Source organism: Mytilus californianus, unplaced genomic scaffold (assembly GCF_021869535.1).
Source record: "Mytilus californianus isolate M0D057914Y unplaced genomic scaffold, xbMytCali1.0.p SCAF_2, whole genome shotgun sequence".
NCBI classification, from domain to species: domain Eukaryota; kingdom Metazoa; phylum Mollusca; class Bivalvia; order Mytilida; family Mytilidae; genus Mytilus; species Mytilus californianus.
In genome coordinates, this window is record NW_026262668.1 from 6,192,274 (window position 1) to 6,205,224 (window position 12,951).

General features: G+C 32.9%; 1 long non-coding RNA gene across 1 annotated transcript; it reads right to left on the reverse strand.

Annotated features, from left to right (window-relative positions):
* Positions 1–2,777: 2,777 nt before the first annotated feature.
* LOC127728759 (uncharacterized) lies at positions 2,778–7,605 on the reverse strand. Its single transcript, XR_007994360.1, has 3 exons — positions 7,554–7,605; positions 6,408–6,452; positions 2,778–3,047 (listed from the first exon to the last, which is right to left on the reverse strand). It is a non-coding gene; the product is annotated as an uncharacterized LOC127728759 (long non-coding RNA).
* Between the last annotated feature and the right edge of the window lie 5,346 nt (positions 7,606–12,951).

Genomic DNA, 12,951 nt, shown 5'->3' on the forward strand with positions numbered 1-12,951 from the left:
CAATTCATAACGAAATAGATCACTTTCCTTAAGAAAGTTTAAAAAATTATCACCAAGGTGCTTTAATTTGCCTTCACAAGGTTTCATAGTACACACTTTTCTGTGTACAAAGTAATAGAAGTGGGACATTTAAAGACGTATCGTATCCGTATCTGATACGTTGACGTATCTGAACGTATCTATGGGTTATTGATCAAAATTGATTATTTACATGTTTAAATAGTACATGTTTATGTGGATTTTTTTTGTTATGTTAGATGTCTTTCGGTCATTAATACACTCTCTTTTTAACACGATAGTTTTCAACTTATGTTTACTCGTTTATATCTAAACACTCGATATTTAAACCATCGATCATCACTTTTCAGGCATGAATTTAAATGATACTAATGCAGATATAGTTAATGATTGAGTCAAAAACTGTGATGATAATTTCGAGAACAAGGATAAGAGAGGGAACAAATAGGGAAAGGGTGATGAAAATTTTGTTCTCTTTCATTTTTACTCTTTGAAAAAAAAGTATTGCCTGCTAAATGTATTAAAATTGGTAGCAGTCACCAATCCTACTCTGCTGATGTTGAATGATTCATTTATTAGCAAATTTAAAGTACGCGTATAGATATTGTCAACGTAAACTTGAAGACCCATTGGTGGCCTTCGGCTGTTGTCTGCTCTATGGTTGGGTTGTTGTCTCTTTGACACATTCCCCATTTCCATTCTCAATTTTATTTAATTGTTAAATATAATTCAACTTCACGCCTGGGTAGTTCTAATGATTTAAATATCGAGTGCTAAAACATATACAAGTATATAGATTGACACGACAAACAAGTGATTGTTAAATGTGTGTAGATGTTAGCTTCTGCTGTCGTCCATGCTTTCATAATTGTATTGTTAGTTTCTGTAAATATATATCGTAGAAACATCAACTTTAGGGCAACAAATGTAACAATAGATAAAAGAAGTCATGATTTTGACATACAAGAAGCAAGTATATAAACACATTTTAAATACATCTTTTAAAAAATTATTAAAAAACCATTCAGGTATTAAAATTGATAGAGACCAAAAATAGTCATCAACCTTTCACTTTTTTTCCAACTCTTTTCCCTATTCTCGATTGCTACATGTATTTTAACAATAACCAATAGATACGTTCCTATACGTCAACGTATCAGATACAGATACGATACGTCTTTAAGTGTCCCACTTCTAATTGCATGGATGATACATTATCATAATTTTAAGATATCGTTGTACTCTAATCAAGGTATAAAGAACCATATGTATTACCCTTTATTTAAATGATAAAATTTGCAATTGTCAAAAACATTTTTTAGATCCAAAGATTTTAATAGCAGGATATTTAAAAATCAATGTGAAAACTAATTACAAACTATTTAATTTAATTTGGAACACAGCATTTTATTTCAAAATAGCCAATGGCAATTTTTGTTTTAAATATCTTGATTACGATACAATGAAATCTACCCTTGTGGTCATTCATGCGTAGTTACTTAGTACACAGGAAAAGTATGTACTATGAAAATTAGAAGGCAAATATAAGCAATTTGATTGGACGAGAAGTTGTAAGTATGTGCTAAATAATTATAAACCAGTTGCACAAAACAAACTTGATAATAATGGGATTGATTAATCTTTGGCTGTCACGGAAGCTTCAAATCTGTTCACGTTAAGTATTAGATCAATACAAAGGTAACAAAGAAACAGGCTGGTAACAACTGTTGCCGGACAATTTTTTCTGCACGAGTATTCAGGTGAAGGTCCGAGGCGATATCTTATTTTGTCATCTGCTTGACAACAATATATTTTTTCTCATAAAATTGGGGAATCAGAATATTTTTTATGGAAAAACCTTAACCCCCTTTTGAAGAAGTGTACTGATATGAATAATAATATACTGGAATTGATTGAAAAAAATATAGTTATTGATGCCAACGTAAATATTTTAATAAAAAAGACAGGAAATATGTCGGTGAAATAAAAAGTTCAAATCTAATTGAAATTTAAAGTGCCCATGAAGAGTGTCCGTGTAACAACTAAAAAGTGTCCGTGTATCATCCAAAAAGTGTCCGTATAACACCCGTTAATGTACTGTTTTTCTATAGCTCTGCTGGGGGCAAAGTCGTACAAACAACAGAAACTGCCACAGGAATAGATTACCTTACCTGTATTTGGCAAAACCTTTCTGAATTTTGGGTCCTCAATGCTCTTCAACTACGCACTTTATTTGGCGATTTTTATTTGTTTGGTTCGAGCATCACTGATGAGTCTTTTGTAGACGAAACGCGCGTCTGGCTTACAATATGTTAATCCTGGTACCTGATGAGTTTATTAGTATTGATGGTAATCATTCTATAAATTTAGCATTAAACTCTGCTTATCTAGATGCACATACTAATACTTTTACTATATTGTAGCTACAGACTCTGCTTTTTTCTCATGTTGAAGACCGTACGGTTGCCTACAAATGGTTACATCCATTTCATTTGAAATTTGGTGGATAGTTGTCTGATTAGCAATCACACCACATCTCCTTATTTTTATATCAAACATGACCAAAATCAATAACTATGAAAGGAAAACCAAAATCAACAAAACTTTAAATGAAAAAAACTAGAAAAAAAGATCGAGCAAAACGAATGCCACTAAAAACACAGGGGTGAATAAAGGAGCTCTGGAAGTGTTAGTAGTTCTTGCTTAAGTAATTGAATTGATTACTGAAACATTGTTTTGTTGTATTATATAGACTCCAGAAGAACAAAACGTTACGGAATTTAAAAAATACTATAAGTATATGCGAACGTGGTATATTTTGTTTATTTATCTATATTTTCATGGAGATATGGTAACCACATCACCATTGCATAGGCATACTCGTGCATTTACACATTCCAATTAAATCAGTGGTCATCTTAGTTACTTTTGATTGTTTTCTTTTTCTGTCTGTTTTGTTTTCCTATTATCTTCTTCTTTCATTTTATTTACTTTTCCCGATTTTTCATCAGATCTTCTGTTGTCTGTTCCTATGTGAAGAATGAAATAAACTTCTGTCCGTGTTAACATAGAATAAGCGAAAAATATCAAACATTGTTGAAAGGTAAACAATAATTCAGTAGCTTAAAAAAATATAGATTAAGAAATTAAAATTGCGCAATGTCAAATTATCGAAAAGGTATCGTTGTACCATCAAACCACCTCGGTGAATACAATTTTATAATAACCCATTTGCTATATTGTTTAACTTTAAGTTATAAAAAACCCATTTGCCCACTATAATTGTCCCTCTGACTATATTACTGGTTTTGTCAAGTTTGTCAAGTTCCTAACCGCAACTCTTTCTTTTGGGTATGACTATGAAGTTGCATGACGGGAGATACCCCCAAACAGCAGGAGATGGTTTAATCTGTTGACACTTCGTTTAGAGGCCATATGCGATTATTCGTATTTAAAAAAAAATGTATATAGGCAGTATAAAGGAAGTATGTGCGGATTTTATTTTTTATTTTAAAATTATAAATTATATTCATTCGTGATACAGAATAGAAATGCTCGACCAGTTTTGCGTACCAATACAGTTAAAATTTCAATGTCTAAACAAAGACTGCATACTAAGTTTTAGTATTGAAAAAGGTCGTGCTTTCCCAGCGTGTTTATGACGTCTTTGCACTAAATCCGTTGGATGTGTACTGATTGATACGTTAGTCTGGGAGAACATAATTCATTTATTTATTGTTACTTGTTACACCACTGTCCCGCGTTATGGGGTGAGAGCTCAAAGACATGTTTAACCCACCAAATTCTAAAAGTGCTGGTCCCAAGTCAAGAACCACAGGGACTCCACTCCGTTAGCAGATTAAAAAAAATAATCTTTTTTTTTTTCTTTTTTTTTCCGTATTTCCTGTCTATTTGTATTACTTTATTAAAGTATTTAACGTTGGCATCAATATTCTTTCTTTTCTAGCAATGTGCAGTTTACTATTCATATCCGTATACTGAAAAATCTTCTAAACAAAGAAATATTTATGCCAGCGTTTGATACGTTAATAAAGTAATACAAATAGACAGGAAATACGACAAAAAACATTGATTAAAACATTTTATAATCTGCTATAGCGTGTGATGAGATTTTGTGAGTGAATTCGATGTTTGCTATACCATGGTTCACTTAAACGCACTTCATGACAATACCACTGAATAAATCAGAATCAAATTTTTTGCGATATTTTCAAAAATGATTTTGCTATGTATCCGTGTATTATATATTAAACGCTTTAAGAAGGTTAATTTTCTGTATAAAGTCAATAATTGTGTTGACGTTTGAAGCACAAACTTTCTATTGCTTTAAATACGCTAATGAATGAGCGAAAAAACGATGCCAATGCAGACATATATGTTTTTGAACTTCTAACAAAAAGTTTTGGTGTTGAGTGTTTTGTAGTATTAACAAGAAATTGCATTGAAGAATCATTTTTTTCTCTCATTTTCTCCCAACCCAATTTACCCCAAGTACTTAATTTGATATGGACTGGTCATTGTTATTAAATCTCAAGCAATTCGATTGGACGAAGTAATAATTTCTTCACCTTTACCTGTTCACCTGTTCAAATTTGTCCTGTGGTGTATTCTGCAGGCAAGCGAAATTTTATTACGTAAAAATAATTATTGTTCATGAAGACAAGGATGGCAACTCTAGATCCTAAGTTAGAAAATCTTTAAGAAATTATAAGAATACTCTTGTTTGTGGATTATAGTAATGGTTTGTCTTTTAATTAGTTTTCTGTCCTAATATTTCTAAAGGGTCAAGTCGATTTTTTTTTTATGAATACGACTAAACCAATGTTCTTTTACTAGAGAGTCTGGATATGTTACAGTCAGTCTTGAGAATAATGGGCACCATAAGTAAAGAATAGAGAAAAAATAGTTAAATAATATAGAATATAGAAATGAAGATCCGCATCCAGACCCTCATACTTAATCATACACAATTTAACTTTGCTGGACGTTCCTATTCTGAATGCATTTAAAGTATACTTATATTCTGTATATCAGAAAACAAGTTAATTTGCATTTCTTTTTACACACACTTGTGCTTCAATTGACCATCAAACTGAACACTGAACGAGTTCATGATGTTATTACAAATGAAACAAAAAGGTATGAAAGGTTTGAATTTGCAGTTCTTACCTTTTTACGAAATTTTCGAAATACAGTGATTTATTACAATAATGAAATAGCGCGTTGTTTAGAAATTTGAGAAACTTTAAAGATCATGCGTTATGATTCTTTGAAAAATATAGTATTTTGAAGAAAAACATTGAAATACATTTCACGCACGTCTACGCAAGGTAAAAAGCTTGCATGTCTTAACAGAAAATAGCATTTTTCAGCCTCATTAAGCTGTTATCAGTCCAATTTAATCCAAATGAAAGCAGTGAGTTAATGAAGTCAAAATATGACCGATCTGCCTATTTTTGTACATAAAAAGTCAATTTGATCATTTTAACGCCGGTTTCGTCTACCTCACAAAATCATGTTAGGCACAATAACAGAGTCCCTGTGGTCAAAAACATGTAATTCATTGGTTGTCCGTTGCTGTCATATTTGATTTTCGTTTATTGTTTTGTCATAAGTCAGGCGTTGTTTTTTATGCCCCCGCAACAAAAAGTTGGGGGCATATTGTTTTACCCCTGTCCGTCCGTCTGTCCGTCCGTCCGTCTGTCTGTCCTTCCGTCCGTCCGTCCCATTATAGGTATATAGTTATTCCATCCTACAGTTTAGATACTAGGAAGTTTTCACTTTGCTGGCTGTTTGTACATATATTGAAGGTGTGCATGTGGTCAGGGTTTTGATTTTTATTAATATTTGCTCTTTTGGGAGATAGTTGAACTTTGTCATTTTTGGAGTATTTACCTGCATAGGAGGTGCATAGCGTTTCCGGATACCTCCTCCAACAGTAAACCATAGACCTATGTGCTCCCATGCTCAACTTTGCATCTGCGGGGCCTTATTTGTGTCTCCCAGACCAATGGTATTTCAAATAAAGTCCTACAATGACTTCAGAGTGGAGTGCGGGGCATCACTTTGTCTAGTTTTTAATTATGTCACATTTAGCCATATTAGGGCCTTTTATAGCTGACTATACGGTATGGGTTTTGTTCATTATTGAAGACTGAAAGGTCACATATAGTTAATTAAATCCTTCGCTTCCTTTGGACTCTGTTGGATAGTTGTTCCATTATCAATCATATCACCTCTCCTTATTTTATATACAAATGTGAACAGAATAATGAAATGTCTTCAAATTATAATTGAAACTAAGATTAATGTTAATTTGTGTTTGTATTAGCTGATCTATACTTATACTATGCAATACTGGAACGTACCTTGATTCTTTATCATCATTTCCATTTCATGCAAAAACACTGCATCTATACAAATTTTAAAATTTGGGTATAACAGAAGACCATGAATATAGCTTTCCTTAACATTTCTTACAGCTTTTCTATAAAAGCATGCAAAGCAAACCTTTGATCAACTTGCTTGCTATGTTTGTTTGGATGTTTGTAAACAACAGGTAGGTAATCTTTTTCAGTCTGTTTACTATATACTGGAATTTGAATGGACAATAAACATTAACTCCATTTAAATGTTAAGTTTCACATTGTATGTCAATTTTTATTGTCCAATCAAAGACCAGTATGTATTAAACAGACTGACACTCCGCCTACTCTTTTGTTTACAAACATCGAAGCAAACATAGCAAGCAAGTCGATCAAAGGTTTGCTTTGCATGCTTTTATAGAAAAGCTGTTATGGTAAATTAAAGTTCGAAACTAGATCTTGCTTTGTGTCATCCGTTATGAGTACAATAATCATTTGTGTGTTTATTTAACGCATGTTATCATGTAATACGTATTACATTAAAGATCATCTCTTCAGGATAGACATTTCTTCAAGATAGACATTTTGGCTGTGTTTGGATATACGCCAGAGGTGGCCTATGGTTATTCATAGGTACCTTTGGTTTGATATTCTATATATCAAAATATCAAACCATGGGTACCCAAATATACCTATGGGTAACCATAGGCTGCCTTAGGCGTATATCCAAACACAGCCTTTATCTCGAGGAACATCCCTTATAATCCCATATGCGGCTGCGTTGAAAAATCCCGATTTGTAACACAACAAAAGCTGGCCAAATGTACGGGGTACCATTTTGGTCAACATTATACTTATATATATTATTTTTGTTTATAGCTACTATATATATAGTTGATATTCCAGTACCTCTCGTCTTTTGCAAATTTGAGAGGTATTTGGTGTTTCTGTCATTGATTGAGGCTGTCATTTATCTTAGGAGGGTCGATAGTTTTCCTTGGCATTCTGATTTGCTCCCATAATAACAGGGACTGTCATTAAATACAAATGTATAATAAAAACCATGCAAAAATTGATCCCTTAAAAAATTTATTGTGATAAAAACGATTATCTTTCTACGATTTTACCTGTATGAAAAGACGATTTTACCTGTATGAAAACCAGTCAGGTGATCGTATGTCAAATCTTTTGGGTCATAAACATCCTCTTCTAAGTTTTTATTCTACAAAAGTTTATATAGGAAGTAAACTTTTTTATTTAGATTTGAGCAAACATGCTTAGTAAAATACTGTATGTTTAAATTTTGTAATATGAAGTTATAAGATTTCTATATGATTATCAAAACATCGCTGATGAAAACAACTATAGATTAAAAAAAAAGAAATTATATGATCATCCAGAAATAATATCTTCGTCCATTAAAGCCTTTGGTCCTGCCTTACAGCTACCAACCTGACGAAAGTTTGGACGAGGATCCAAGGCTGTACGCAATTTTAACTACTATTACCTTTTTTGGTTCCCACTTCTTTGATTTCAAGCCCTCTGAAAAGTAAACATCTTTCAAGATTAATTTATAATATGGATTTTCTGATTACCTGATCAAACAAAAAACGTTCAACCACTAGACAGACAATACCAAAAGCAAAAGGGCAGCGTTAACACCTTTTATTGTTGTTCTTCATCTGAATACCACAACATTGTTCATGGTCCGTTTCATTTAGTAACTTGTGTTATTTCCTTGGTGGGCATTATCTGAAGGCCAAAGTGAACTATAATTTTGTATTTCATTTTTGTAACTTGTGTCACTTCCTAGGTTATAATGTCCTCCACCATATGTATTATTGGTATTATGTATTGTCTGCGCCATCGTACAGGATTTTCATACCATTATCAAATTGTACATAATCTCGATTGCACACTTCATAAACTGAACTTTCTTCATTTTATAGAGGTTTGAGTGAGAAGATTACTCATACGTATACACTGGCTTGTTTTATAAAGTGGCTATAAAACTTAATGTAAATTTGGTGCGTTTGAAGAGTTGTTCTGGTTTACCTTCATCGGGAACACTTAAATCCATGATGCGAGCTCGATACTTAATGATATGATTCAGCATGTCGACGAGCTTACAACATGATGCCGCAAATAAACTCAGATATTGATATATAAGTCGTAAAGATAATTGTATGGCCATTTAACCAATTAAAGTTCTAAAATTTAGCCATTTTTACACCTTAGCGAAATTTAGACATAATTACATCTTAGCGAAATTAGACATTATTAAACCTTAGCGAAATTTAGTCCAATTATTACACTTAGCGATATTTAGACATTTTTACACCTTAGCGAAATTTAGACCTAAGCCGCTAACCTTGATAAATCTTAATTTAGAACGCACAGGTTATATAGACTTGGAAAACTATGTGTAAATGGACAAATCGGCAGCAGTATTTTCAAGGGTAGGGTTAAAAGATTTAACAAACCGTCTCTTGTTTTCTCTCCGGTAGTAAACTAATACCTTTGATTTACAAACAAATCAAAATTCATCGCCTGTTAACGTAGAATATAAGAAATCAAAGCATATAATTTATCGTGATACGGGTTGATACCTTACCTTGAAATTTAGGGAAATCTGTATGAGAATACGCAACAATGATTCCAACAAAGGAAAATGCACACAAAAGAAAATACTGAATTTTCATTATTTTGTTCAACTGAAGAATCCGAAGAATTTACAGCCGCTAGATTCTACAATTGGAAATCTAATAGCAAATTATTAGCAAATCACAGCAATATTAATGATATATTGGTTGATCTGTATTTGATGATAACAGCACCACATGTTATTTTACTACCATAATTATTATATATTTAATTTATACTAATTTAGTATACATTTTTTCCGATGGTTGTATCACTTCTCTATAACTTTTGAAGAAATTATATTTATAATCCGTTTAAGCTAAGCAATCAATACGAACAATATATAATTAAAATTATAAATATAGTTAAAATTAATGACTATCGACATATTTGTTTTGAATTATCTTAACATTTACCCTTGTTAAATGTAAATTAAATGCGCGCAAATATATTGTGTAAAAACAAACAATCCCCAAATGCGCACCAAATGACCGCATTGCTAATGACATTGTAATGGAATAAGAATTCAAAAGTAGCTCAGAAGACTTTCAAATAAACATGATCTGATGCAAAATCATAAACTGAATTGAATTGACCGGGCTGAAGTACGTTCACTATTCACTATTCACTTTTCACTATTCAAAATTCATGAATAGTGAACTGTGTTATTTTGCACTATTCACTATTCAAGTTTATTAAATTGTCATGAATAACTGTAGTATCTACTTGTATATATAAAAATTAGAAAAAATTGGTATGATTGCCAATGACACAGACATTACAAGCTTTAGGTCACCGTACGGCTTCAGCAATGTGCAAATCCCATACCGCATAAATCATAAATGTAAAAGGAATTCAAAAGAGAAAACTAACGGGATAATTGTTATTCTTCTAAACGAGTGCAAAAATATCCATGATTTTTTACTTATATTATATATATATATTTCTAACGACACAATATTTTCATATTATCAATCTATATCATAAAATAAAATATTTTTATGAGTTGAGTAATCATTTAATAAATAAATATTATTTTGCAAACGATAATTTAGATAGGTTTGCAGCCAAAAACTAAAATAACGTAAGTAGAAATCTCTATGGAATTATATAGTATTAAGGTATAACGAGAAAAGATATTTGTTAGGCCTATTCCTTTTTAATATTTAGACTGAATTATTTATTTTTTACGTAACATTACATTTGATCATGCATCTAAAACCAACTTATGCATATATCTAGAAGTTTACGGTACAATTGTCGCACTCAGTTTGTTGCGTATATTTCTAGGGGTGGGGTCTACTTTTATTCATAAAGCATTAAAGTGAGCATTCGTTTCAGACTCATTTCACTATCAAGATGTCCACACTTAACGCAATCTACCGACTGAACGGTACACCTTGTGTCAGGGGAGTGAAAAAAAAATACGTCTTTGAGTGCCAATAATTCTTTTCAAATTCTCAAAAATTTACACATTTATATATAAAAAATATTATCAATATGAAAAGTCTAGAACAGGTAATATACACAAGTAATGAAAGTTTCGTATAAAAAACTAGGGTGTTTTCCTAAAAAAAAAATCTAATAATAGCACTAATAGGAGATCTATGTAATACTACGCCCGAATACCAAAAACATCTCCGACAATGACGAACCGAACCTAAGAAAAAATACACCACAGATCACGTTACGATCGAGTTTTGAACCCCCGTATCCCCTAATTACAGGTATATCCTATATATCACAAGAAAGGTAATAGAATGAGGAACAAAAGCTATATAGTGAATATGTGGCACAGATGCGATTTAAGGGGTAACGAGCGACCGAAAACCGAAAACGGCCGAACCTAAGAAAAAATACACCACAGATCACGTTACGATCGAGTTTTGAACCCCCGTATCCCCTAATTACAGGTATATCCTATATATCACAAGAAAGGTAATAGAATGAGGAACAAAAGCTATATAGTGAATATGTGGCACAGATGCGATTTAAGGGGTAACGAGCGACCGAAAACCGAAAACGGCCGAACCTAAGAAAAAATACACCACAGATCACGTTACGATCGAGTTTTGAACCCCCGTATCCCCTAATTACAGGTATATCCTATATATCACAAGAAAGGTAATAGAATGAGGAACAAAAGCTATATAGTGAATATGTGGCACAGATGCGATTTAAGGGGTAACGAGCGACCGAAAACCGAAAACGGCCGAACCTAAGAAAAAATACACCACAGATCACGTTACGATCGAGTTTTGAACCCCCGTATCCCCTAATTACAGGTATATCCTATATATCACAAGAAAGGTAATAGAATGAGGAACAAAAGCTATATAGTGAATATGTGGCACAGATGCGATTTAAGGGGTAACGAGCGACCGAAAACCGAAAACGGCCGAACCTAAGAAAAAATACACCACAGATCACGTTACGATCGAGTTTTGAACCCCCGTATCCCCTAATTACAGGTATATCCTATATATCACAAGAAAGGTAATAAAATGAGGAACAAAAGATCTATAGTGAATATGTGGCACCGATGCGATTTAAGGGGTAACGAGGGACCGAAAACCATAACCCCTTAAACCGAATATATAACTGTTCCCTATATTCACTATATAGGTTTTGTTCCCCATTCTATTAGCTTTCTTAGGGTATATAGGATATACCCGTAATTAGGGGATTCAACGGTTCAAAAATCGATCGTAACGTGCTTGTTGAAGTATTTTTTCTTAGGTTCGGCCGTTTTTGGTATTCGGGTGCTCCATTACCTCTTAAACCGAATCTGTGCCCTATATTCACTATATAGGTTTTGTTTCCCATTCTATTAGCTTTCTTAGGATATATAGGATATACCCGTAATTAGGGGATTCAACGGTTCAAAAATCGATCGTAACGTGCTTGTTGAAGTATTTTTTCTTAGGTTCGGCCGTTTTTGGTATTCGGGTGCTCCATTACCCCTTAAACCGAATCTGTGCCCTATATTCACTATATAGGTTTTGTTCCCCATTCTATTAGCTTTCTTAGGATATATAGGATATACCCGTAATTAGGGGATTCAACGGTTCAAAAATCGATCGTAACGTGCTTGTTGAAGTATTTTTTCTTAGGTTCGGCCGTTTTTGGTATTCGGGTGCTCCATTACCTCTTAAACCGAATCTGTGCCCTATATTCACTATATAGGTTTTGTTTCCCATTCTATTAGCTTTCTTAGGATATATAGGATATACCCGTAATTAGGGGATTCAACGGTTCAAAAATCGATCGTAACGTGCTTGTTGAAGTATTTTTTCTTAGGTTCGGCCGTTTTTGGTATTCGGGTGCTCCATTACCCCTTAAACCGAATCTGTGCCCTATATTCACTATATAGGTTTTGTTCCCCATTCTATTAGCTTTCTTAGGATATATAGGATATACCCGTAATTAGGGGATTCAACGGTTCAAAAATCGATCGTAACGTGCTTGTTGAAGTATTTTTTCTTAGGTTCGGCCGTTTTTATTATCCGGGCGTTCTATAACATAGATCTTCTATATGCTAGCCTAGTGCTTTTTTAGATTTTTCTTGAGAAAAACACCCCTAGTTTTTATACGAAACTTTCGTTACTAGTGTATATCAATTTTTATAGCCTTTTCATATTTTTGTTTGTTTTTTATGTTTAAGTGTGTAAATATGTGAGTAATATTAATTGGAAAATGAGATTTAGAAAAGAATTATTGTCACTTTGAAACATAATTAATATAGTTCTTTTACCCTCCCCTGGCACAACGTGTACCGTTTAGCCGGCGGATTTCATTTAGTATGGACAACCCGATATATGAATGCTGGAAGAAATGAATGCTCACTTTAAAGCTTGATGAATAAAAGTTGGACCCCACCCCCTTGAAATATATGTAACACATT